The 25,679-nt window shown below is 48.6% G+C and overlaps 1 pseudogene; it reads right to left on the bottom strand.

The window, feature by feature from the left end:
- Positions 1-515: 515 nt before the first annotated feature.
- LOC141176295 (mitochondrial fission regulator 2-like) lies at positions 516-18,759 on the bottom strand (annotated as a pseudogene).
- Between the last annotated feature and the right edge of the window lie 6,920 nt (positions 18,760-25,679).

Raw genomic sequence — 25,679 nt, forward strand, 5'->3', positions numbered from 1 at the left:
GGTGAAGAAGAAGTGGATGAAAAAGATGCTGAGGATGATGAAGGAGAAAGTGTGGGAGAAGTAAAAAAGAAGGTGAAGAGCATGGAAGTAGTGAAACATAAATATCTGACAAAATATAAAAATACTTAACATAGTCAATATTTCCGTAACTCAGAACGTCTTAAAAAAAAAAATTAATTCCTGCTGTTCCATTTGATTGGGCTAAACCTCTATGCCTTTATTGTCTCCGCCACCTCCCCCAATACATTCTACATTATTCTTAGTTGTTTTCCTTCATGTAGAATTAACCTACAAGGAAAGAAAGGGTTTATTTTCATTCCGATATTTCTGTCCCATTGACTTGCATTTACTTTTTCGGTATCGGTCCGATCCAATCCGATCTGATATTTCCCGATATCGGAAGGTATCGCTCAACACTAGCCAAGAATAAAGCTGCTCAAAGAAAAAGGAAGGATATAAATAACCTACGCGTTACGCCAAGTGATTATGGCTTCATCAGGGGTATGAACATCAACTCAGACATGAACTTGCTTTCTTGTAATTTCCTTCTGTGTTCTTTTCCCAATAGGCTTAAGCAGGTGGCGCCCAAACTACAAGTGAAGAACATAGGAAAAGTTAGAACCAGATATACATTCATATATACACTGGGAAAATCGTGAAGGATCAGTCAACGATTCAATTAGTTAAAACACTTCTACCCAATAAGGGTATGTGCCCACGATGCAGAAATGAAGCAGAAAATTTCTGCAGCGTTTCTGCATCTCCCTTGCCAGAAAAAATGCATGCAGATTGTGCATTTGACTCGCCCCCTGGGCCGAGGGACACCCGGAACCGGGCTTCTGGGGGTTGTAGTCTCCGTGGCGGTGACCCGGGCCCGTGGCTCAGTGTGGTCAGGCCAATGGCGGTCTTTTGTGGGGGCTTTTATGGGATAATGTCCGACTACGCCACCCGTGGATTGCGGTCAGTGCGAACCGCCGCTGCAAGGCAGACCGCTGGGGCTGATGGTGTATGCAGCTGAGGTAGTGTGACTCCCGACGGGAAGAGTGAAGCCCCAGGGCAGTGTAGTAGACGGTGGGGGTTATGGTGCACGGGCGTCCCAGTACCAGTAGTGCTGCATACGGTGAGAAAGCACAGAGACAAGGCGTTGCAGTTCAAGCTTTTTACTCACAGTTCTCATCCAGTTCACTTGTGCACAGGTAGGACCGCCCGAGCCGTGCTGCTTCCACCAGGCAGGGGGCTCGGTCAACCCCCAGGTAATTCCAGAGTGTGGCACAGGACTCCCTTCTATCCTTTCGTCAGCCGTGCCCCACCAATGACACTACTTTTGTCCAGCTGCCTCTGATCTTCTCCTGGGAGGGCTGGGTACCCACTTCCCTGACCCTATGTGGTGTGCCTTTCTAGTAGGTGTAGTAAGGGGTCGCACCACTAAATGATTGCGACCACCGGTTCTTGGTTAAGGATTAGTCGCCTCCACCAACTTGGGATCCGGTACCCTGTTCTGCCAACCCGTCACCTGTAATCTCCTGGGTCCTTAGGGTTCCTTCTGCCTTCGTGTCTCTGGGCCTCTCTTGGTGTTCTGTTCCTTCTTACTTTCCTTTCTGTTCCTTTCTGTTTCTGTCCTTTCTTCTGGCTCTGGCCTTCACTCTAGGCCTGCCTCGTGGAGCTGGGCCCAGACTGAGCCACAGCTCCCTGTCAGCCCTCCTGGTTGAACTCCTTTTCTCTTCTCCTCCTGACTGAACTGACTCTACTCGACTAAGATGAAGACACCTTATATACCTACCTCTCTGTGTATGAGCCCAGGTGACTTCCAACCAATGGGCTCCTACCTATGCCCAGAAACCGTCCCCCCCTGCTCCTACATCACTGGGTGTGCTTCCCCCTCCCCACTCCAGCCAGGGACATGATTTGTCGTGCCTGCATTACTGTACTAATGGGAGCACCGTTGAGCTGTCCCTCGGAAATGGGGTGTGTGTGATGCATGCAGCTAACCGAGCCCCGATAGCATCACTTGGAAAGTGCTTGACAACTAGGTCACACTATATAAATCCATGCAAACAGCATGGATTTATATAGTGTGACTGTAAAAAATATAGCTATACTTACCGATCCCCTGCCGCATGTGCTGCCGCGTGTGTTGTCGCGGTCCTTCCGGGTTGCCGGCATATCGCGAGACAGTCTGCGGTCACATGATCGCGACGTCATCTCAGGTCCTGGAAGATAAGCGCTGCCGGCCGGCCCGCGAGAAGGTAAATATAAACTTTATTTATTATTTTATTCTTTTTTTCACAGGTACAATGGTACCCAGGTCTGGATGAGAGTCTTCTCTCCTCCAGAACTGGGTACCATCCGCACATAGAAACGCATATAATCCACATGTACAAACGTATAGACACGGATTATATGCGTCTCAATGCAAGTCAATGGCGGCAATTCCGCTGCGCTTCCGCAAAATTAATGAACATGCTGCGGATTTTTGAGCGCCGCAGAAACGCTGCGGAATAATCCGCAGCATGTGCATTGACATTGCGGAATGCCATTGAGGACCATGTGGTGCAGATTACCAAGCGTTTTTAATGAGTTTCCACTGCGGAAATTCCGCAGTGGAAACGCATGAAAAACGCATCGTGGGCACGCAGCCGAAAGGTCTAGATTTTAGAGTATGTGGGTTGCCTTAAAAGGGTTATATAGCATCTATAAGAACTATGTTTTTTTTACTATGTAGTATCAACAGTGTAAAAAATTGGTTTCGATGACGAATGCTTCAGCAAAGGCACATGCTTGACAGCTGCTCCATTCATTCCCTAGGTAGCTGCTCGGCTTTTTCCGGTAGACTCCCAGCGGTCATGCATCTGACCTGCGGCACATATTTTGTAACAGGGATAAAAGTTCTCCATTGGGGATAAAAATTCCCCGTTCTGCCAATTGGTGCATGTTGCATCTTTGTGGACTTAAAGATATATTTTGTGCATTTTGGTTTCATTAAATATATTGCACCATTTGGCTTTTACAGACTATTTGTTTCCCTGCACATTCAACTTTGATGTGGTCAGTGGTCTTAAACCAGCTGAGATGAGGTCAGAAAAAGACATAAAAAAAGGTACTCTCCTTCTCTTGTTATAACAGTTCTCTCCTATTGAACTGTTATAATAAGCTCACTGATGGATTCTTAGACAGTGCAAGATAGAGACTACAAAAGGCAAACGGTGCAAAATTTTTAATCAAATCCAATTCCAAAAAATTATTTTTAGCTAAAAATGCATGCATTTAAGTATTTAAAAAAATTGTCTTTATTGATGGACAACCCCTATAGAGCAATTAGGGTCTATATCTGTAGCTAGTGCCGAAAACATTAGGAACCATATTTCAAATAAATGGGGTTGTCCGTGCTTTTATACTTTCTTATCACTGGTCAGTAATAGACCATGTTATACAGTCAAGGACCATGTTATACAGTTGACTTAGTCTTATGGCCACGTCACACGATAGATAATTGCTGCCAAGTATATAATGTTAAAAGGGGTTATCTAGGACTATTACATTTTTTTAACTATTGACCTAAGAACTAACAGGTAGGTAGTTGCTAACTACCAGTCTGTTGTGCCCTGCACCGATCTCTGCTGACACAGAGCGGTCACAGCAATTCAGCGGCTTCTGCTAATATCATGTCTACAGAGCAGCGGCTTCTCTTCTGCTCTGGTCTCTTGATGGATCGTGACTGCTGACGTCATGCTGATTGGCAGCCGACTCACAAGTTGCCTAACGTCGGTAGCCACGCCCCATCAACAGAGCAGCCTGGAAGAAGAAGAGCTGCTCTGTTGACTTGGAGCAGCTGAATCGCCGGCGACAGTGGTCGGTGACCTCTCCGAGCCGGCACCGGATACAACAGGCAGATAGTTGCCACTGTTAGTAACAACCTGCCTGTTAGTTTTTAGGCTTATAGTAAAAAGATAAAATAGTCCTGGATAAACCGTTTAAAGATCCAGCAACAAACCTTCCATTCACGATCTTTCATAAGCCTGATTTTTGGTTGGTCAGTCATGTAAGATTTACAAACAGTACCATTGGGGCTTCAGGACTGGAGAACGGAGACTCCTCATGAGATCTATTTTCTTTATTGACAGCGTCATCACCATTTCTGTGCGCAAACTTCTGCTTCAAGGCTTTGGCTATAATGGCTGCAGGGTCTGTGGGATCATTAAGTGAACATCTCTTCTTGTCTTTCCTGGTTTAGGGTTTCCCACCAGGGGATCTAAAGCGAAAAATCGGTGAAAATAAACATCACTGCCATTCTGTAATTGACAGGCTATAACTTAGCTCTTCATACAAACTACTTTTCATTCATTGCTGCTATGTCTAATAAGATTTTTTTTACAGACTTTTTCTAAAAAAATGAATCAATCACCTGCTATCCATTTTCTGAAAAGACTTGTCTAAGATCCTATTAGTGGGGCTAATACAGCATATTTATAATTAGGGACAGACTACTCTGAAATGTTAAACCTAATATAATTATTGAAATCATGTTTGCATAAGTTAATTTTAACTTTGCAAGTTATCACCTATCTGTGAAGCCCAGCTGTGCTTGGTATCACAGACCCAGGAGGGTGTATTGAAGGATTCCTCCACAAGAGGCCCCCATAACCATTCACACATCTCCACCTTCCACCTCAGACCACCAGAGGGAGCTCCTTAGGGAGATATATAAGGGAAGGTGGAGCCAGGCAGCAGTTAGTCTAGACTGGAGACGACAGAAAGCAAACCTGTTGTGAGAGTTCCTGCAGTGCAAAAGCCTGAGAGAGGTCAGTCTGCAGTGGAGCACATTCTAGACTCATGTGTAGCTCAGTGAGGTGAGCTTTAGGTGTGCCGGCGCCATAAGATCGGTGAAACGCGGCACGCTGCCGTTAGTGTGAGTAGCCTATTGAGGGTCCGAGTAGGCCGAAGGCGAAGAGTAGAGAGTTAGTTCATAGGGGGCAGAGGAGCTTAACTAGCTCACCCCGAAGAAGAAGTAGTTACCGGACACCGGGTCCGAAGCTTGCCAGGATCTCCACGACCCAGTAAGATAAACTGGAATCCCTGGAGAACTACAGGTCCCAGGATCGCTAAAGTGCTGATACGTACCAGAGCCAGGAGACACATAGGCCCCGTAGGTTGGGAGCGTGCACTCCAAGAGAAGGCCCTACCACAAGGTCAGCCAGCGCAGGACAGAGACAAAGTTAGGCCTAGCTCCAGGCAGGTCAGAAACTTACTACGCAGAAGCCAGAACCAGGAGACCCAAAACCTGCTCATTGGGGAGGATCCGGACATACACCCTTCACCCTACAGTGCTCCGGGCAGTGCCTGAAATTCCACCAGTAAAAGGTACTGAAGTGACTATTGTGTCCGTCCCTGTTCTTGATCTGGCCCGGCGGAGTCTCTTTGTCCTGCATCCCCGTTCCTATACTGCCCTGAGGCCCAGCTCTACCTGTGGGGAGCTATACCATCAAGCTGCCTTATCACCAGCCTCAGTGGACTGCGCAGCGCTGGTGATCCTCACCAGAAGCCACAGGTGGCGTCACGAACTCTTTCTTTTACAAGACCAACCCTTTTAAAAGAGAGGCTCAGAGTACGGGCCCGGGAGCCGACCACCGCGACATCCCTAAAGGCCCGGGTACCGAGTCATCCCCATTCCCCTGGGCTAGTCATCTCTTTCCTGGCGTCACAAACAGGATCACGTGCCCACTGCAATGACACCGTGTTTTGCCCGTTGCCACCGGGTACTGTGCGCCTTTATTTTGAACTGTGTACGAAAAGTTGTGGTGAAGATAGCCGCCATTGTTGGGCCGTTGAGCGAGAAGAAGGGCGTAACCGCGGGAAAATAAGGGGCGTACCTGCAAAAGAGCACGAAGTCCCGGACACACCCCACGCCTTGATGTCAAATCAGGAAGCGCCAGGTCCTGTACGGAGCGTCGCTGAACGCTCTGACGTAGGATGCAAGCGACGCAAGGTCCTGAAGACAACCGTCACCTGCGGAGCTGCAGCCTACCGGAAGAAAAACCAGAAGGTAGGCCACGGTTAACTAGGGGGGCGCTAAGATGTCCGTCGAACAGCAGAACGCCGACCTACCGGTCAACGTCCCCGATAATGGGCAGGCCGAAGCCGCCGCTCCACCAGCAGCGCCTGTAACACCTGTTATTCCTATGACTTTACCGTACATTCCTGGAGAAAAGTGGCTCCGCCAGTACAACGGCAAACCAGATACCCTGTCTGGATTTAAGCGGAAGATATGTGGTATTTTGGACATGTACTCTATGACCGGCAAACAAAGAGCTGCCGTTGTATTAGGACAGCTGACCGGTGCTGCGGAGCGGGAAGTGGAAACATGGTCGGCCGCAGACCGGGGATAGTGTCCGCAATATTCCAAAAACTACATACTGTCTTTGAGGACCTTACTGAGGCGGACCTCCGGATGAGGTTCTACAGCTGCTCCCAACAACCAGAGGACTATGTTCGTGACTACGCCTGGCATCTTCAAGGGGCCCTGCGGGCTCTGAACCAGGTTAGTCCGACCAGCTTTGAGAATGAGAACAAAATGCTGAAGGAACAGTTTGTCCGGGGACTGAAGTCTCCAGAGGAGAGCAGGACTGTGCGTTGGTGGTCCCTGGATCATCCAGATGCCACCTTTGACAATCTAAAGGACATGGCTATAAAAGGACTACAGCCCCTGGAGACAAATGCCATCCAATGTTACCAGGGTGGGGCAACCCCAGAGCCTGCAACGCCCACCTTTTCTCCAGTGACTGCTGAAGCTAAGGTTCCAACAACGTCCCCTAAAGACCTGGACAGTCTGCGCTCAGAGGTGCGTCAGTTGAGTAAAACCCTGACCACCGTGCTGAGTGCCCTGCAGCTGCGGACGGAGCCTGAGGGAGGAGGGAAGATCCTGCTAGCTGATAGCCCTGAGGATGTCCCCTGGATGCGGAGGAGGAGGAGGCCAACACCACCCTCGCCGAGGACCAGTGACCAACGCCGTCCACCAAGGGAACCGATCTGTTACCGATGCCATAAGACCGGACACATCGCCCTGAATTGTCCCTTAAACGAGAAAACCCTGGGTCCGAAGGCCGCCACCCAGGAGTAGACTCACCAGGTCCATCAGACTGGTACAACAGGTTCGTCGGAGGAAGACCTTTCCTGTCCATTGTATTGGACGGGATCCCGATGCATGCCCTGCTGGACACAGGATCTCAGGTAACCATCATACCTGAAGTCCTCTACAAGAGGTACTGGTCCATGGACGATCTGCGTCCGCCAGCTCCAAATTTGTCTGTATATGCATCAAATGGACTCCCCCTTAACCTACTCGGGGTTAAGAATGTGACTGTAAGGTGGGGAGAGTGGAGCTGAAGGACCAGGGACTTATTGTAGTGGAGACTAACCCTGATGACAGCAACCCATATATGGTACTAGGCACTAATGTTGTTGGTAACTGTTTGGGAGAGGTTGTGTTCTTGCTCCAAGAGATCGCTGACACTGCCAGACCGAGACAGAGGAGGGCGCTGCAGAGAGAGATCCGCGTCTTGATGTATCAACAGCAAGTACAATTAACAGATGGTGAAATCGGTAACGTGAGGGTAACAGACCCTATACCCATTGTTGTTCCCCCAATGAGTGAAATGCTCATCTGGTGTAGAGCTGCCATAGGTCTTAGAGGACAGAGCTACCAGGCGGTAGTAGAACCCCTTTGCTCTGAGCACAGACCCACGCTCTTAACCGCCAGGGGGGTGGTAGATGTACGTAATGGGAGGGTGCCTGTCCGTCTTCTTAACCTAGGGGAAGATGAGGTCAAACTGCCACGTTATGCCACTGTTGCTAAACTACATGCTGTCAACAACAACTGTATCCATGTGGCGGAGTCCTTAACTTCACCAGAAGAAGTGGAAGATAATGACCCTGCAACCCAGGTGGAGGATTGGTGTCAACAGCTCCATGTTGGGACAGACACCACTCCTGCCCATCAAAAACAGGGTGTACACCGGGTGGTTCAAGAATACTCACAGGTGTTCAGTAAACATCCACTTGACTTTGGGAGGGTTAAGGGGGTTCATCATCATATCTCCACAGGCAACCATTCCCCAATTAAAGAACGTTATAGGCCTATACCCCCAGCTCACTACCAGAAGGCAAAAGAAATGCTGCATGACATGAGGAAGGCGGGAGTAATTAGGGATAGTTGTAGTCCCTGGGCGGCTCCCCTAGTGCTGGTTAGGAAAAAGGATGGGAGCATGAGAATGTGTGTAGATTACCGTCAAGTAAATCGCATTACACATAAAGATGCATACCCTTTACCACGCATAGAAGAGTCCCTAGCTGCCTTAAAGTCTGCAAATTACTTTTCTACCCTTGACCTCACTAGTGGTTACTGGCAGGTCGCTGTGGCTGAGGAGAATCGGGAGAAGACGGCCTTCACCACCCCGATGGGACTCTGCGAGTTCAACAGCATGCCGTTTTGACTCTAAAATGCCCCCGGAATGTTCCAGAGACTGATGGAGTGCTGCCTGGGACACCGCATCTTCGAGACTGTGTTACTTTACCTGGATGACGTAATTGTGTACTCCAGAACGTACGAGGACCACCTGAAACACCTGGCAGAGGTATTTGAGTCACTGTCCCGGTACGGGATGAAGTTGAAGCCCTCAAAGTGCCACCTGCTCAAGAGAAAGGTACAGTACCTGGGGCACATTGTCAGTCCGGAAGGGGTAGCACCAGACCCGGAGAAAGTTACTGCCATCCAGAAGTGGCCGGAGCCGAAGAACCTCAAGGAGGTGCGTCAGTTCTTGGGACTAGTCGGATACTACCGGAGGTTTGTAAAGGACTACACTAAGAAGGCAGCTCCTCTGCAAGACCTCCTGGTAGGGCAGTCCCCCAAAAGCAAAAACCCTCCATTCCACTGGGGTAAAGAACAGGCTGAATCATTTCAAGAGATGAAGGAGATCCTGACAGGTGATGAGATCCTAGCCTACCCTGACTACAGCCAAACATTCCTGCTGTATACAGATGCCAGCAATGAAGGCCTGGGCACTGTCTTAAGTCAGAAGCAGAATGGCCAGGAGAAAGTCATCGCGTATGCAAGCAGGAAGCTCCGCCCGACCGAGAGGAACCCAGAGAACTATAGCAGCTTCAAGTTGGAGTTCCTGGCCTTGGTCTGGGCCATCACAGAAAAGTTCAAGCACTACCTAGCCTCCAGCAAGTTTACTGCCTACACTGACAATACCCCCTTAACTCATCTTCAAACAGCCAAGCTGGGAGCCATGGAATAGCGATGGATGGCTCGGCTGTCAAACTACCAATTCACCATAAAGTACCGGGCGGGCCGCAAGAACGCCAACGCCGATGCCCTGTCCAGGATGCCTCACCAGTCAGACACAGAAGAAGAAGTGGATGACCTGGAAGAGGTTGAACTACCTGCCTTCCACCGGAATGGGATGGCCCACGAGCTACGAGCCTCCAGGAAGCAACGCGGTAAGACGTTAAACCCCTTGCCTCACCACAGCTGGAAAGAGACCCAGGACAGCGACCCGGTTGTCAGCCGTATCAAGGAGCTGATAACCCAAGAAGGTTCCTCCCTGGAGAAGGATGCGGCTCTCCAAGCAAAGCAGCTGTGGAATGAGAGAAGCCGGCTGTTTATCTACCGTGAGAAGTTGTGCCGGAGGTACGTCAATCCCAAAACCCTCGAGATGGTGTGGCAGATAGTGGTCCCCAAGACGGACATCCAGATGGTGTTGGAGGCCTACCACGATCAGGTGGGGCACTTTGGCTAGAAAAAGCTAGAGACCCTGTTGAAGTGTCGATTCTACTGGGTGGGGATGCGCAGCTTCATTGAGAGGTGGTGCAGAGACTGTGGACCCTGTAGCCTCAGAAGAAAAGACTACAGCAGCCAGAAGGCACCCCTGCAACCCATCAAGACGACTCGCCCTCTGGAGATCGTGGCCCTGGACCATGTCAAGTTGTCACCCAGTCAGTCAGGATACTCCTATGCCCTGACCATGGTGGATCACTACTCCAGGGTCCTGGTGGTCTCCCCTATCAAAGACCTGACAGCAGAGACAGCAGCTAAGACGTTCCAGGCGTACTTCTGCAGGTCCCATGGATAGCCTGGACAGGTACTGACTGACCAAGGCACGGCCTTTGAGGCTGAATTGTTCAAAGAGTTCTGCCATCTGTACGGGTATAAAAAGATCAGGACTACACCGTACCACCCCCAAACTAACGGTCTCTGTGAAAAGATGAATAACATCATCATCGATCTACTGAAGACCATACCACTAGAAGAGAGAAGCCAGTGGCCAGACCTACTACCTGACCTAGTGGATCTGTATAATCACATACCAGTAAGTTCCACCAATTGCACTCCGGCATATCTCATGCGTGCAAGACCAGGGAAGTTGCCCATGGACCTGAAGCTTGGTGTGGTAGAACCTGAAGCTGATGTGACCACTGAGGACTGGGACACGACCAGACAGGAGCAGTACAGGAGAGTCCAAGCCTGTGTCGAAGACAGTCTCACTCGGGTGAGGGATAAACAAGAGGCACAATACAACAGAAGTGCACCAGCAGAACCCTTCACACCAGGAGAAGTGGTATTGAAAAGGAAGCGGAGGAAACACAAGCTTGATGACCAGTGGGAGAGAGAACCCTACACTGTGTTGAATTCAAGGTTTGACAACAGGAAGACGTGTTTGATCAGCAAAGATGGAGGAAGAACAACTGCGACAATATCTAGGGACCACCTGAAGTTGTGTCCACATCTACTAAAGACTCAGGAAGAAGTGTCTTTCACAACCCAGGAAGAACCTAAAGAAACAGTGATACACACTGACCTTGGAGACTTCCCAGCGGATTGGCCTCAAATAGGAGGTGCAGTAATCATTCCAGTACTCCAATTCTATGAACAGCCAGAAAACCCTCCACAGCAAGTTGAACCTGTAAGTGCTGCAGAAGAGCCAGCTCAAGAAGTATCCCCGGATGAAGGATCCCCGGCAGGAGCGGAGCAAGAGGGCCCAGCCAATGGTAGACTTGCCAGTCCAAGAGAGAGGTTAAGGCAATTTTACAACATGGTTACATGTAAAACTGGTAGGGTAACTGAGGATACAGATACTGACACTCCACTAACCACAGCACTATGCAGATCAGTACGCAGCACAAGAGGTAAACCTCCTGCTAGGTACACTGAGTAAAGTAGCAAAATTTCAGAGAATGTAGATAGTTACCCCTGGGGTATTGAGTATTAAATTGTAATGTATTGCATAACTGTTTGTTTTCATGCATGCTTATCAATTTGTGCTTTTTCCTATTAATTCTTTATTTGCATAATGAACTGCATGGCTGAGGACTGTGTGCAGCCCAAAAACTCTTATTGTATATAATTGCGCTCCCTGGAGTGCCCCTTTCAGGTGACCTCAGAAGGAAAACCTATCTGGAGTGGCTCTTTTGGAGGTGCAACTCGGATCTTCATGCCCTGCAGCCACCCCAGGGCCTGCGTAGAGGGTTTAGGACAGGTCCCTCAAAACTACCAAAGTACTCTACCTTGTGAGATGGACATCCTGTATGGGAACCTCACCATAGGAGACTTGGATTCTGAGGACACTCTGTATTTGTATTGTTTCTGCAACGTTTAAGATCCGTGCCTCCCATAAAGGGAAGAGTGTTCTAGTATTGCTTATGTTTCCTATTGTTACTGTTGTTATAAAATGTACTTCAGCCCGGGAGTGCTGAGTTTAACTAGGGGGGGGGAATGTGAAGCCCAGCTGTGCTTGGTATCACAGACCCAGGAGGGTGTACTGAAGGATTCCTCCACAAGAGGCCCCCATAACCATTCACACATCTCCAACTTCCACCTCAGACCACCAGAGGGAGCTCCTTAGGGAGATATATAAGGGAAGGTGGAGCCAGGCAGCAGTTAGTCTAGACTGGAGACGACAGAAAGCAAACCTGTTGTGAGAGTTCCTGCAGTGCAAAAGCCTGAAAGAGGTCAGTCTGCAGTGGAGCACGTTCTAGACTCACGTGTAGCTCAGTGAGGTGAGCTGTAGGTGTGTCGGCGCCATAAGATCGGTGAAACACGGCACGCTGCCGTTAGTGTGAGTAGCCTATTGAGGGTCCGAGTAGGCCGAAGGCGAAGAGTAGAGAGTTAGTTCATAGGGGGCAAAGGAGCTTAACTAGCTCACCCCGAAGAAGAAGTAGTTACTGGACCCCGGGTCCGAAGCTTGCCGGGATCTCCACGACCCAGTAAGATAAACTGGAATCCCTGGAGAACTACAGGTCCCAGGATCGCTAAAGTGCTGATACGTACCAGAGCCAGGAGACACATAGGCCCCGTAGGTCGTGAGCGTGCTCTCCAAGAGAAGGCCCTACCACAAGGTCAGCCAGCGCAGGACAGAGGCAAAGTTAGGCCTAGCTCCAGGCAGGTCAGAAACTTACTACGCAGAAGCCAGAACCAGGAGGCCCAAAACCTGCTCATTGGGGAGGATCCGGACATACAACCTTCACCCTACAGTGCTCCTGGGAGTGCCTGAAATTCCACCAGTAAAAGGTACTGAAGTGACTATTGTGTCCATCCCTGTTCTTGATCTGGCCCAGCGGAGTCTCTTTGTCCTGCATCCCCGTTCCTATACTGCCCTGAGGCCCAGCTCTACCTGTGGGGAGCTATACCATCATGCTGCCTTATCACCTGCCTCAGTGGACTGCGCAGCACTGGTGATCCTCACCAGAAGCCACAGGTGGCGTCACAAACTCTTTCTTTTACAACACCAACCCTTTTAAAAGAGAGGCCCAGAGTACGGGCCCGGGAGCCGACCACCGTGACATCCCTAAAGGCCAGGCTAAAGGCCCGGGTACCGAGTCATCCTCATTCCCCTGGGCTAGTCATATCCACAGGATAAGCCTGCTGATCGCAGGAGGTCCGCATGGAAGACCCCCACCATGAATGGGGCTTGGAAGAGGCACATTATATTTGAGCCTTCTCAAGCATTCACGCCACTGCTACATTCATTATATGTGGGACTTCCAGAGAAGGGTACAGCATTGTTAACCCCATTCATGACCTTGCAATTTTCTGTTTTTGCCCTTTCATTTTTTTCTACTCTTATTCCCAGAGCCAAGTTTTTTATTTTTTGTCAATATACAGTACAGACCAAAAGATTGACACACCTTCTCATTTAAAGATTTTTCTGTTTTTTCATGACTATGAAAATTGTACATTCACACTGAAGGCATCAAAACTATGAATTAACACATGTGAAATTATATACCTAACAAAAAAGTGTGAACCAACTGAAAATATGTCTTATATTCTAGGTTCTTCAAAGTAGCCACCTTTTGCTTTGATGACTGCTCTGCAAACTCTTGGCATTCTCTTGATGAGCTTCAAGAGGTAGTCACCGTCAATGGTTTTCACTTCACAGGTGTGCCCTGTCAGGTTTAATCAGTGGGATTTCTTGCCTTATAAATGGGGTTGGGACCATCAGTTGTGTTGTGAAGAAGTCTCTTGGATACATAGCTGATAGTCCTACTGAATAGACTGTTAGAATTTTTATTATGGCAAGAAAAAAGCAGCTAAGTAAAGAAAAACGAGTGGCCATCATTACTTTAAGAAATGAAGGTCAGTCAGTCCGAAAAATTGGGCAAACTTTGAAAGTGTCCCCAAGTGCAGTTGCAAAAACCATCAATCGCTACAAAGAAACTGGCTCGCATGAGGACTTCCCCAGGAAAGGAAGACCAAGAGTCACCTATGCTTCTGAGGATAAGTTTATCCGAGTCACCAGCCTCAGAAATCACAGGTTAACAGCAGCTCAGATTAGAGACCCGGTCAATGCCACACAGAGTTCTAGCAGCAGACACTTCTCTTCAACAACTGTTAAGAGGAGACTTTGGGCAGCAGGCCTTCATGGTAAAATAGCTGCTAGGAAATCACTGCTAAGGACAGGCAACAAGCAGAAGAGACTTGTTTGGGCTAAAGAACACAAGGAATGGACATTAGACCAGTGGAAATCTGAGCTTTGGTCTGATGAGTCCAAATTTGAGATCTTTGGTTCCAACCACCGTGTTTTTGTGCGACGCAGAAAAGGTGAAAGAATGGACTCTACATGCCTGGTTCCCACCGTGAAGCATGGATGAGGAGGTGTGATGGTGTGGGGGTGCTTTGCTGGTGACACTGTTGGGGATTTATTCAAAATTGAAGGCATACTGAACAAGCATGGCTATCACAGCATCTTACAGCGGCATGCTATTCCATCTGGTTTGTGTTTAGTTGGACCATCATTTATTTTTCAACATGACGATGAACCCAAACACACCTCCAGGCTGTGTAAGGGCTATTTGACCAAGAAGGAGAGTGATGGGGTGCTACACCAGATGACCTGGCCTCCACAGTCACCAGACTTGAACCCAATCAAGATGGTTTGGGGTGAGCTGGACCGCAGAGTGAAGGCAAAAGGGCCAACAAGTGCTAATCATCTCTGGGAATTCCTTCAAGATTGTTGGAAGACCATTTCCGGTGACTACCTCTTGAAGCTCATCAAGAGAATGCCAAGAGTGTGCAAAGCAGTTATCAAAGCAAAAGGTGGCTACTTTGAAAAACCTAGAATATAAGACATATTTTCAGTTGTTTCACACTTTTTTGTTAAGTATATAATTCCACATGTGTTAATTCATAGTTTTGATGTCTTCAGTGTGAATGTACAATTTTCATAGTCATGAAAATACAGAAAAATCTTTAAATGAGAAGGTGTGTCCAAACTTTTGGTCTGTACGGTACCTTTTTTTTTTGCGGGACAAGTTGTTCTTTTGATTGACACCATTTATTTTACCATATCGTGTACTGGAAAACGGGAAAAAAATTCCAAGTGCGGTGAAATTGCAAAAAAGTGCATTTCCACAATTGTAATTTTTTTATTTTATTTACTATGTTCACTAAATGCTAAAGCTGACCAGCCATTATGATTCCCAGGTCAGTACGAGTTCATAGATACCAAACATGTATTGGTTCTTTTATATGTGAGTGGTGAAAAAAAAAATCAGAAGTTTGTAAAAAAAAAAATTAAAAAAAATCGCTTATGTCGCCATTTTCCGAGACCCGTAGCATCTCCATTTTTCGGGATCTAGGGCCAGGTTAGGGCTTATTTTTTGCGCCCTCAGCGGACGTTTTTATTTATATAATTTTGAGGTAGATACAATGTTTTGATCGCCTGTTATGTTTGCGGAGGCAAAAAAAGAAAAACATAATTCTGGAGTTTAGATTTTTTTTGTCGTTACGCCGTTTACCGATCTGATTAATTTACTTTATATTTTGATAGATCGGAGATTTCTGAATACAGCGATACCAAATATGCATATATTTTTTTAATGGTTTTATTTTCAATAGGGCAAAAGGGCGTGATTTAAACCTTTATGTTTTTTAAAACTTTTTTTACTTTTTACTGGCAGCAATAGTCCTCTTAGGAGACTTGAAGCTGCAATCATCTGATTACCTGTGCTACACATAGCAGGGCTTCAGCACTGCTATGTATAGCAGAAATCACAATCTCCTATGAATGCCGGCCACAGGGGATCTACAATGACAGCCAGGGGTCTTCTGCAGACCCCCGGCTGTCATGACAACACATTGGCACCCCGCAATCACATGACAGGGACGCCTATGGGTGTGTCTTGTGACGAGCTTCTGGCAGGTGTGTATTAAATGCCACTGCTAGTGATTGACAGCGGTATTTAACTGGTTAACAGCTGCGGGTGGATCTCGGATCCGCCTGCGGCTGTTAAAGGCACATGACAGCTCATGAGATCAGCAGTCATGTGCAGGGAAAGATGCAGGCTCAGTGACAGATTTTTTTTTTTTTTACAGTTTTCTCCTTCATTCTATTTCACGCATGTCTGTAATAAAAAATATATATTTAAAGAAAATCTATAAAATGACCTTTCGACCGCCCGAAGCTTGATGGAATTCATGCCTTTTAACACATCCATCATACTGGGGAGCTGATCCACACTGCCTTTCTCTGAAGCCTCACTTTCCGTCGGGCTGCATTTGTGAGAAGCTTTACGTTCTCTTATAATATCAAGTGCAGATTTTAGTTGGGAAGATGGGACTGGGGGTGGTGGAGGAGGAGGAGGAGGAGGAGGAGGAGGGGGCAGCGGAGCTACTGGGGTTGTAAATTGCAAAAACTGTGCGGAAAGTGGTGGAGAAGCTGAAGATGGGGGTGAGAGGGCATTACCTGGGCAGCTAAATGAGCACATTGATTCTGTATCTGAGAAACAAAAACGAGATCAAATCATACCAAATACATAGCAAAAGCTTGACCTATTTAACCCATTAAGTGATTTATAAGGATTACAAAAACAATGGCTTACGAGACTGTGCGGCTTGTGACGGTTGTAGGGCAACAATGGCAGCAATCTGTACTCTCTGCTGCAGCAGCTCATCTTCCAAAGCTGAAAGGCATGATCGTCTGCAGGAAGGAGACTCTTTTCACACACTCTCTTGGCCAACATCATAGTCAGAAATCCTGAGTCTGAATTATTCGGGTCTATTGACTTGTTGGATGGAAGATCGTGTCTGATGTTACTAAAGGGAATCTGTCACCAGGTTTATGCTACCTCATCTGAGAGCAGCATGATGTGGGGGCCGAGACCCCGAATCCAGTGATGTTACTGGGCTCCTTGCTGTAGTTTTGATAAATCATTGTGACGCGCCCCCTGGGCCATGTTGTGCTGCGTTGCGCATGCGGGGGATACCCGGAGCCGGATCTGACAGGGGTAGTAGTCCTCGTGGCGGTGACCCGGTCCGTGCCCAGAGTGGTCAAACTAAGAGGCAGTGCGCGGCATTAAGATGTTATAGAGTTCGACTACGCCACCCGTTGATTGCAGCTATGAAGCCGCCGCTGCAGGGCAGACCGCTGAGGCCGGTGGTGTGGTTGTGCAGCGTGGATGGTATAACCCCCAACGGGAGAGGTATAGCCTCAGGGCAGCTGGTGAAGCAGGGAATGATGATAGTGGTAGTGGTGTGACAAGGAAGCTCAGAGACGTGCATTGCAGTTTTCACAGCTTTACTCACAGTTGGTATTCAGATCACTTCGGCCAAGAGTGACCACCCGAGCCGTGCTGCGTCCACCAGGTGCGGGACTCGGCCAACTCCCAGGCAGTTCCAGAGCGTGGTCCTGAGCTCCCCTCTCTTCCTTCCTACTGGCCGTCCCCACCAGGGATCCACCTTTGTCCAGCTCCCTCGGGCCTTCTGGTGGTGAAACCTTTCCCGGCTTCCCTGACCCTATACGTGGTATGCCTTCCTGGTGGATATGGCGAGGGGTCGCGCCAAAACTTGTCCACGACCTCTGGTTCCTGGCTGAGGATAATTGGCCTCCACCAGTTTGGGATCCGGTACCCTGTTCTGCCAACCCTTCACCCGTTAACTCGTGGGATCTCAGGGTTCCCTCTTCTCTTGCATCTCTGGGCCTCTCCTGGTGTTTCTGTTCCTCCTTCTTCTCCTTTCTCTCTCTCTCTGCTTCAGGCCTCCTCTCCAGGCCTGGCTCTGGAGCTGGGCCCAGACTGAGCCACAGCTCCCTGTCAGCCCTCTCTGGCTGAGCTCCTCTCTGCACAGAGCAGACCAAAAAGACCTTGTCCTAAGATGGTGCCCACCTTATATACTCCCTCTGACACCTGAGCCCAGGTGACAAGCACCCAATGGGCTCCTACCTATGCCCAGAGTCCCTCCCCTATCTGCTCCTACACCACTAGGATGTTCCTCCCCCCTCCCCACTCCAGCCGGGGACAGAAGCTGTCGTACCTGCACATCTATCTGGTGGGAGTACCGTTGGTCTGTCCCCCGGAAATGGGGTGAGTGTGGTGCATGCAGCTAACTGAGCCCAGTTCCACACTCCATCCTTACCCGGGAGTGGAATACCACACCTCTGGATCGAGGTGCAATACCCCTGTAGCAGCCGAGTCCTCGGGGTGCTACAATTGTGTTATCTGCTGCAGCTCTGCTAGTCCTCTCAATGATCAGCTCCTGCTATGCAGTCCTTAATATTCATGAGCTCAGGCTAACCATGTCCCTCTCCACTGTCAGCGTTGTCTATGCACAGTGTAGACAGAAAGCTGTAAATCAGTGGTGCAGGCAGGGCTGTGGAGTCGGTAAGCCAAACCTCCGACTCCTCAATTTCCATGACACCGACTCCAACTCTGACTCCAACACCCTCATACATGGCTCATGTTTAAGAGATAAATTTACTGTAGCACAGATTCATCTCAGCTAAAAGTCTAGACCCTTAGATCAAGAATAGGACAGACATTTATAGGACATTTCATAACTTTCCCAAATCCTTATGAAATAATATTCTCCACAAACTGCATTGAACTACTACACCCAATTTGTTATATATTTTAGGAGTCGGAGTCGGTCCATTTTATCACGACTCCGACTCCACAGCTCTGGGTGCAGGTGGGGTTAGACTGAGCTCATACAATATGGGAGAAGACAATCAGAGCTCACCAGAAGTAAGAAGTATCTTGGTATATTTATTTGTCTTATTAGTCACACCAAACGAAGCAGCACAATAACAGGAAATGGTCGGCACCTGCATGCACCCACGCTCTCCTGTAACAGGTCAGCTGCTATTTTTTAGCCAACAAAAATACCAAGACCCTTATGGTGAGTGTCATCTTTCTTCTCCCATATTGTATTACTGGGCCATTTACTATTGTCACTGAGCATCATCTATGTAATTACCTGACAGAGGCCATAATGATAATTGATCAGTGTCATATATACTCAAGCCGTTACAGTAGTAGCCTAACCAGTGTCTACACATACTTACATATATATATTGTAAGGCAGTGCTAGTCATCACGCTGGGGGACCCTCGCTTCACCGGGTCAATTAAAGCACACATGCAACGTTTTCCAGTAACATGAAATCCAGCAGTTTATTACACTTCATAACTGCTTATCACACAGTCCATCTCAGTGGCTCACTGGCATGTTTACACACATAACATCCAAGAGCCTTTCAAGTGGCAGACAGGCCCACTTGGCTCCAGTTACAGCCTTCAGCCAAGTAACCATATCAATGTCCATATAACGCACCACTTTTACCTTTTGCCGGGTCTAGCGGTTTCCATCAGATTTGTTCTGCCACAGCTGTGGCTTTACGGCTTCCCAGATGGGGGTCTCCAGCCCTCTTACCTTCCAAGGCTACTGGCATCTCTTTGCACACACAAGGAAACCAGCCTCTGCCTTTCAGGACTCTTGTCTTCCAAGCCTCTTGCCCTCCAAGGCTACTGGCATCTCTTATACACAAGGATCCTGCCTTTGCCTTTCAGGCTTCACCCGGCTTCACTAGGCCTCACACTCTAATGGTGTCCCACACACGGGGAACAGGCCTCATGCCTTTCACACCCTGTTTCAAAAGCACCAAGATTTATATATCCTCCAGTGCACACAGGTCCTGTGCTGATGTCACAATCATGTGATCAGTCCTTCTGTGTGCACAGGACCTGTGATGATGTCACAGTCATGTGATCAGTCACCTGAGGGAGAGGTACATGGTCAGCCAGAACACACCCTGGACCATTACAGTAATGCCGCAAGCCGCTGCATTACATATCCCCCCTCTGTTCAAACTTGTGGGGTTGAACACATAATATACACAATCACATTATAACCCACAGTTCACACAGAGACCAAGTACTTGACAATTGCGCTGCTCAGCCCCTGGAACACTAATCATCAACATTAGCCCATTCCTTAGGGACCTACCTTCTGTCATTGTCACTGCCTTCGTCAAGTCAAATTTCTGGGTCGTAACCTTGTCAGACCTCCCCCGCTCCCAATGGTCAGTCGTAACCTTGTCAGACCTTCCCCACTCCCAGCGGTCGGTCGTAACCTTGTCAGACCTCCCCCGCTCCCAGCGGTCAATACAGCAGTGTGACTCACATACCCTGGTATCTAAGGTCCGGTTCGACTCCCTACTGTCCCGTACTCTATTGGGTCGTTTGTATGGGCCACTCAGACCTGAGTTACTGGAAGTCTCACTACCTCTAAACCCACGCCCACTATCCTCGGGACATATTGGAAAGTCTCTAACTTCTACTGTAGCCGTTCTATTATTTGAAGGGTCCTTTCTCTGTCTGGTCTCACAATTTCTAGACGGCTGCCATCTTCTGCTGCTCAGGCGATTCTGTCTTTCCACTCGCAGTCTAGCGAGATTCAACTGTTCTACCTCTCGCAGGTAGGTCACTCGGTACTCCAACAGTATGCGAATATATGCAAGACTTTCTTCTGTTCCTACAGCGGAGAATGACACCATGCCGTCTTCATCTGGTACCGAGTCCTGTCGATCACGTGGACTGCTTACTTTCATCACACCGGACTTCTTTACCATCATCTGCATGGCTCGGCCATTTCCCACAATGAGCTTTCTTACCAGAGCATGAGGCACCCGGATGACCTCTTCATGCAGACTTTGAGCTTTACTCATAAGCTCCAGTTGTCTAATGGCTTGTTTCGTCTTCAACCGGACAAACCGCTTTGTGCGAATACATCGCCAGTGCATGTTACTTAGGATAGCCACCCTCTTCATTGTGACTTCGGTTGTGGACAGGACCAACAGCTGTTTAGCTTCTGAGGTCGAGTATACCTTACAGGCTCCCATGGCCTTCTTAAACTCTTCATGCACGGACTCACTGGTGCATTCTTCTCTCAAATCCTCGGGTACATCTATGAGGCACTTGTACCGAGACATTTCTGTTTCACCAGTGGTTTTCAGTCGATCAACCGGCTCAGGTTTCAGGGGGAACTGACTTTCAGCTTCTTCACCCTGTATTCTTCCCCTGAGCTGACTCACAGCTACAAATTCAAGAATTTTCGTCTTGACCTCTTCTTCCTCTAGCTCAGCCACTCGCCTCTCTGCAACCAATCTCTGAAGCTCTTCCGGCTTCAACTGCTCCTTTATCAGCAGAATTTTCTCAGAGCTCTCTGTCTCCAATGCGCCCACTCGGCTCTCGACAGCCAGTCTCTCAAGCTTCTCTTGCTTCCAATGGGCTTGTAGCAACTCCTTGAGTTCCTTGATCTTGGCTCTCACATCCACCGAATCACCCAAGCTCGCATTATCTGAAGAGGCATTTGCTTCATACCTCCCTTCTTCGATGGACTCCTCCATCTTTTTCCGCTCAGCTTCCATCTTGCTGATTCTTTCCTTAAGGCACGTCTCTGCCCTCTGGAGATTATCAGAGAACGTCTGCAGCTCCTTCACCTGAGCTACCAGACCTAGGGTCTTTCTGCGGAGATCATCATTTTCATCACGGGTGTCCTGTAGAGTGGTCTCAACCACTTGGCGCATGTGCTCTGCATCAGCCTTATCCTCCTCTAGTTTTTTCTTAACCTTGAGGAGATCCTCATAGTCTCTCTTAATTTGTTGCAGTTCCTTACTGAGTTCATTACACTCCTTCTTGGATTCACACAGCTTCTGGTTGAACTGTTCGCACAGTCGTTCTAGGTTTTGATCACGTCCAGAAACTTCATCCTGCAGCGCCTCTTTTAGGGCAGACAGCTCCCTATCCCTCTGGTGTAGACCCTAATCCAGCTTTTGCTTCACTTGCCTCAGCTCTAACCATACCAGGGAGAAGCGATCTTTCACCTCTCACAACTCATCTTCACACTCCGCTTTGTCAAGCTCCAATTGAGAAACCTCCTCTTTATTTCTCTGAAACCTTTCTTTCCATTTGTTGATTTCCTCGCGGCTTTCTTCCAGTTCTCGCTGCAAGTTCCTTACAACCTTGTTTATTTTCTGCTGTTCAGACTCCAGGCTCAGCTGGTCTGAGGACACGTTCTCCAGGTTTTCCCTTCGTTGCAGCATGTCACGCTGACACTGCTGCCTGATAGGCTCCAGCTCTTGGTCATGACTGGCCGCCTCCTCTTTCAGGGCTGTCGGATCCTGATCCTTCTGTCTCAGTACTGTATCGGAGGTTGCTACTGGCAACGTCACCTCCTCTTCTTCTAAAAGAGGATCCAAACTCGGAATAAAGGCACACAGCCTTGCATTTTCTTTATTTGCCCTTTCAGCAAAATCTACAGGAGCAACTTTTTTGTGGCCTTTGTGCCATCGACGACGAGAGTGGGACTCTCTCCCCTCATCTAGCCCCTCCTGACTGAACTCTCTTTCTACTTTCATAGTGTCACCGTCAGTTGTGGGGTCTGTGTCACTCCCCATGGAGTTGTGGGCCAACAAGTCACCTCCCACCTTGACGTCAACCCCTTCTACTGAAGCTACCCCGTTATCAATGGTCAAATTGTCATTTTTAGGCGGTACCAACCCACAACCAGTAACAAATTTTAGTTTTCTATACTCCATGCTCTTTTGAAAATCCGCCCCTTTTTGAAACCCCCCCCCCCCTTTTGGACACCCACACCTGTAGGGGGATTTTTACAAAAAAAATCAGCAATAGTCTTAGGACCCAATTCACAACATCTCTTACCACCTCCCCGGGCACTCTGGGACAATAATGGCGCCCCAGAAGAACTCACATAATGGTCCGTTGTCGCCTTTCTGTAAAGGGCCAACAGCTCCTGCCCTTCCTGCACCATGACCTGCTGTCGTTTCTCAAATGCCTGCGGCTGCGATTTTAACAGGCACTTTAATTGCTCAATAGCTTCAGTCTCATTTGCTGCTCCCTTCACAGCCATCTTTATCTGTTCCTGCATTGCTTCAGGACACTCCATTTCGCTCCAAACCATTTGCAGCCGGTCATCTAACCCCTTCTCCATTCCGTCTAGAGGTACTGAACCATTCATGGTCATCACGGTACACTGTTCACACTAGACACTTCACACTGCTCTCCCCGGAAAATTTTCATGGTCCTGCTGAGCCACAGCAAACCAGGTTTGAGTGCGAGGACAATTTTTGTAACCCTGCCGAGTTACAGCCAGATGCTTTAATCTTCGTGACCCCGCCCAGCCACAGCAAACCAGGTTTGAGTGCGAGGACAATTTTTGTAACCCCGCTGAATTACAACAAGATGCTTTAATCTTCGTGACCCAGCCGAGCCACAACAAGATGCTTGTATCCACACGCGTCGTCCTGTGCCGTTACCCCTAGCAACCGGGCTGCAGTTGCCCCTAGCAACCGGGCTGCAGTTGCCGCATTCTCCAACCACATGTAAGGCAGCGCTAGTCATCACGCTGGGGGACACTCGCTTCAGCGGGTCAATTAAAGCACATATGCAACGTTTTCCAGTAACATGAAATCCAGCAGTTTATTACACTTCATAACTGCTTATCACACAGTCCATCTCAGTGGCTCACCGGCATGTTTACACACATAACAACCAAGAGCCTTTCAAGTGGCAGCCAGGTCCACTTGGCTCCAGTTACAGCCTTCAGCAAAGTAACTATATTAATTTCCATATAACGCACCGCTTTTACCTTTTCCCGGGTCTAGCAGATTCCATCAGATTTGTTCTGCCACAGCTGTGGCTTTAAGGCTTCCCAAGCCCTGATCTCAATACTATGGAAAATTTATGGGCAAAGCTGAAAAGGCAGGTGCAGGCAAAGCGACCTACAAACCTTGATCAGTTACACCAGTTTTGTCAGGAGCAGTGATGAGTGAGCATGCTCGCTACTGCTCGGTGCTCGCCCGAGCATCTCGGCAGTTTTGTCTGCTGTTGCTGTTAGATATTTCTAGAAATAGGCCCAGGTCTCAGGGGCCAGGAATAATTTTTTGGGGCATCTTAATCCTCATTATTTGCTTAAAAAGCAATCCAGAGAACACCGTTGTTCTGCGCCATTTGCGTGTTGGCACTGCAGAATACAGCCAGTTCCTTTCCATATTACAGCGCTAAAAATCCAGCTATTTAAAACTGTGGTTTGTCCGTCACACGGATCACATATAATTGTGCTGACAATACTGCCATTTCTGGCCTCCATTAAAATTTTGTTTCAGTGTGTCAGGGAAGAAATTGACAACAGTTTGCTGTTCAAAATAGTTAACTACATGCCAGGTATTTAAAACTGTGTTTTCTCCGTCACACGGATCACATATACGTTTTCAGACAATACTGCCATTTCTGGCCTCCATTAAAAATTTGTTTCAGTCTGTCAGTGAAGCAATTTACAACAGTTTGCTGTTAAAAATAGTTACCTACAGGCCAGGTATTTAAAACTGTGGTTTCTCCGTCACACGGATTACATAAAACTTCGCTCCAAATTCAGCCATTTGTAGTGAGTGTGGAAGTGTGGCGCCCCTGAGGGTTCAGTCGCCACAGCGGTACTGCACTTCACACAGAGGTATGGCATCTCCTTCTCTCAGGTAAGGATGGAGTGCTGCCCGGGACCCTAACACCTGCACCCAACACTACACTACTCCAGACCATCTGGAAGGGCAATATGCACTGCTTTCTGCTGCCCCTGGCTGGAGTGGGGGGGGACCAAACTGATGGGGAACCATGTAGTGGGTGTGGGTGGAGGACGCAGATCAGGGGAGCACTTGAAGAAGAGGCATATATATATAGGGAAGCCATATTTTTAGAGAGTTGAACGAAGAGAGAGGGAGTGTGAGGACGTCGGGAGCGGAGGCTTTTCAGGAGCTCCACTCGGGAGGCAGGTCTGGCCTGTCATGGCCAAGACTGAGAGAGGAGTGGGAGCAAGAGAGAAAGGCTCCAGGAGCAAAAGGGGTCCCACTGGGTACGGTGAGTGCCGGACCGTCACCCGTATGCCCGAATCTGCCAGGCGGTAGAGGGATCAGGCCACAAGAAGGAAACCGGTCCCTGGGCTAGCCAAGTTACTTTAAGTCTCAGCTAGAAAACCGGAGGCTTCTGCACTTTCTAGGTGCAGTTGCCACATCCGCACCTAAGCCACCGAAAAGGGCATCAAGTAAGGTCCGGGAAGTTCAAGTTGCCAGAGGGATCCCAAGGTACCTGATCGGTACTTTGTGTGGCGGGTAACAGGGCAGGAGGGAGAGACCCAGCACGGGAAGTCGGCTAAGAAAGGAACATACAGAAAGGGGTCCCATTAAGTGCCCTTGAGATACTTAAGGGAGTGCTGGACCCCTGCCTGGTGAACGCAGCGCGACGTGGGAGGCTGTCACCTGTACAGGCAACCTGAGGAACTTGATAACTGTGAGTAAACTCGGACGACTGCACCCCACTGTCTCAATCAGTTATTGCTGCTATGTTATCGCTCCTGCACTACAACGCCCAGCATTACCATCTGCACCTACACTGCCGTGGAGCTGAGCTCTGCCTGTGGAGAGCCGCACCAACTCAGCTGCCCTAACATCTGCTCCAGAGGTCTGCAGCAGCGCTGGTACTCATTACCAGGAACCACAAGTGACGTCACGAGACCAAACTATTATTCATCCCTTCAAGCAACAACCCCCTTTTTAAAGAGTGACTCCAGTGTACGGGCCTGTGTGTCGACTGCCGTGACATCCCAAGAAGGTAAAGGCCCGGGTACCGAGTCCCCCATATCCCCCTGGGTGAGTCAGAAGATATTGTCCTACATTTAAAATGGACAAGGCACTTGGCAAGGGACAGGGAACTGGACATGATGGTGATGATGCATGCAGACGCTGAAGCCGAGGCCGTGGGCAAGCTGAAATTGTGCCACAACAAACACCCACATCTTCTCGCCTGACCTTCTCGTCCCAATTCTTAGGGGACCGCAGCACA

The sequence above is a fragment of the Phyllobates terribilis genome, unplaced genomic scaffold, assembly GCF_046119375.1.
Source record: "Phyllobates terribilis strain yellow unplaced genomic scaffold, ASM4611937v1 Scaffold_24__1_contigs__length_18792416, whole genome shotgun sequence".
Classification (NCBI taxonomy): domain Eukaryota; kingdom Metazoa; phylum Chordata; class Amphibia; order Anura; family Dendrobatidae; genus Phyllobates; species Phyllobates terribilis.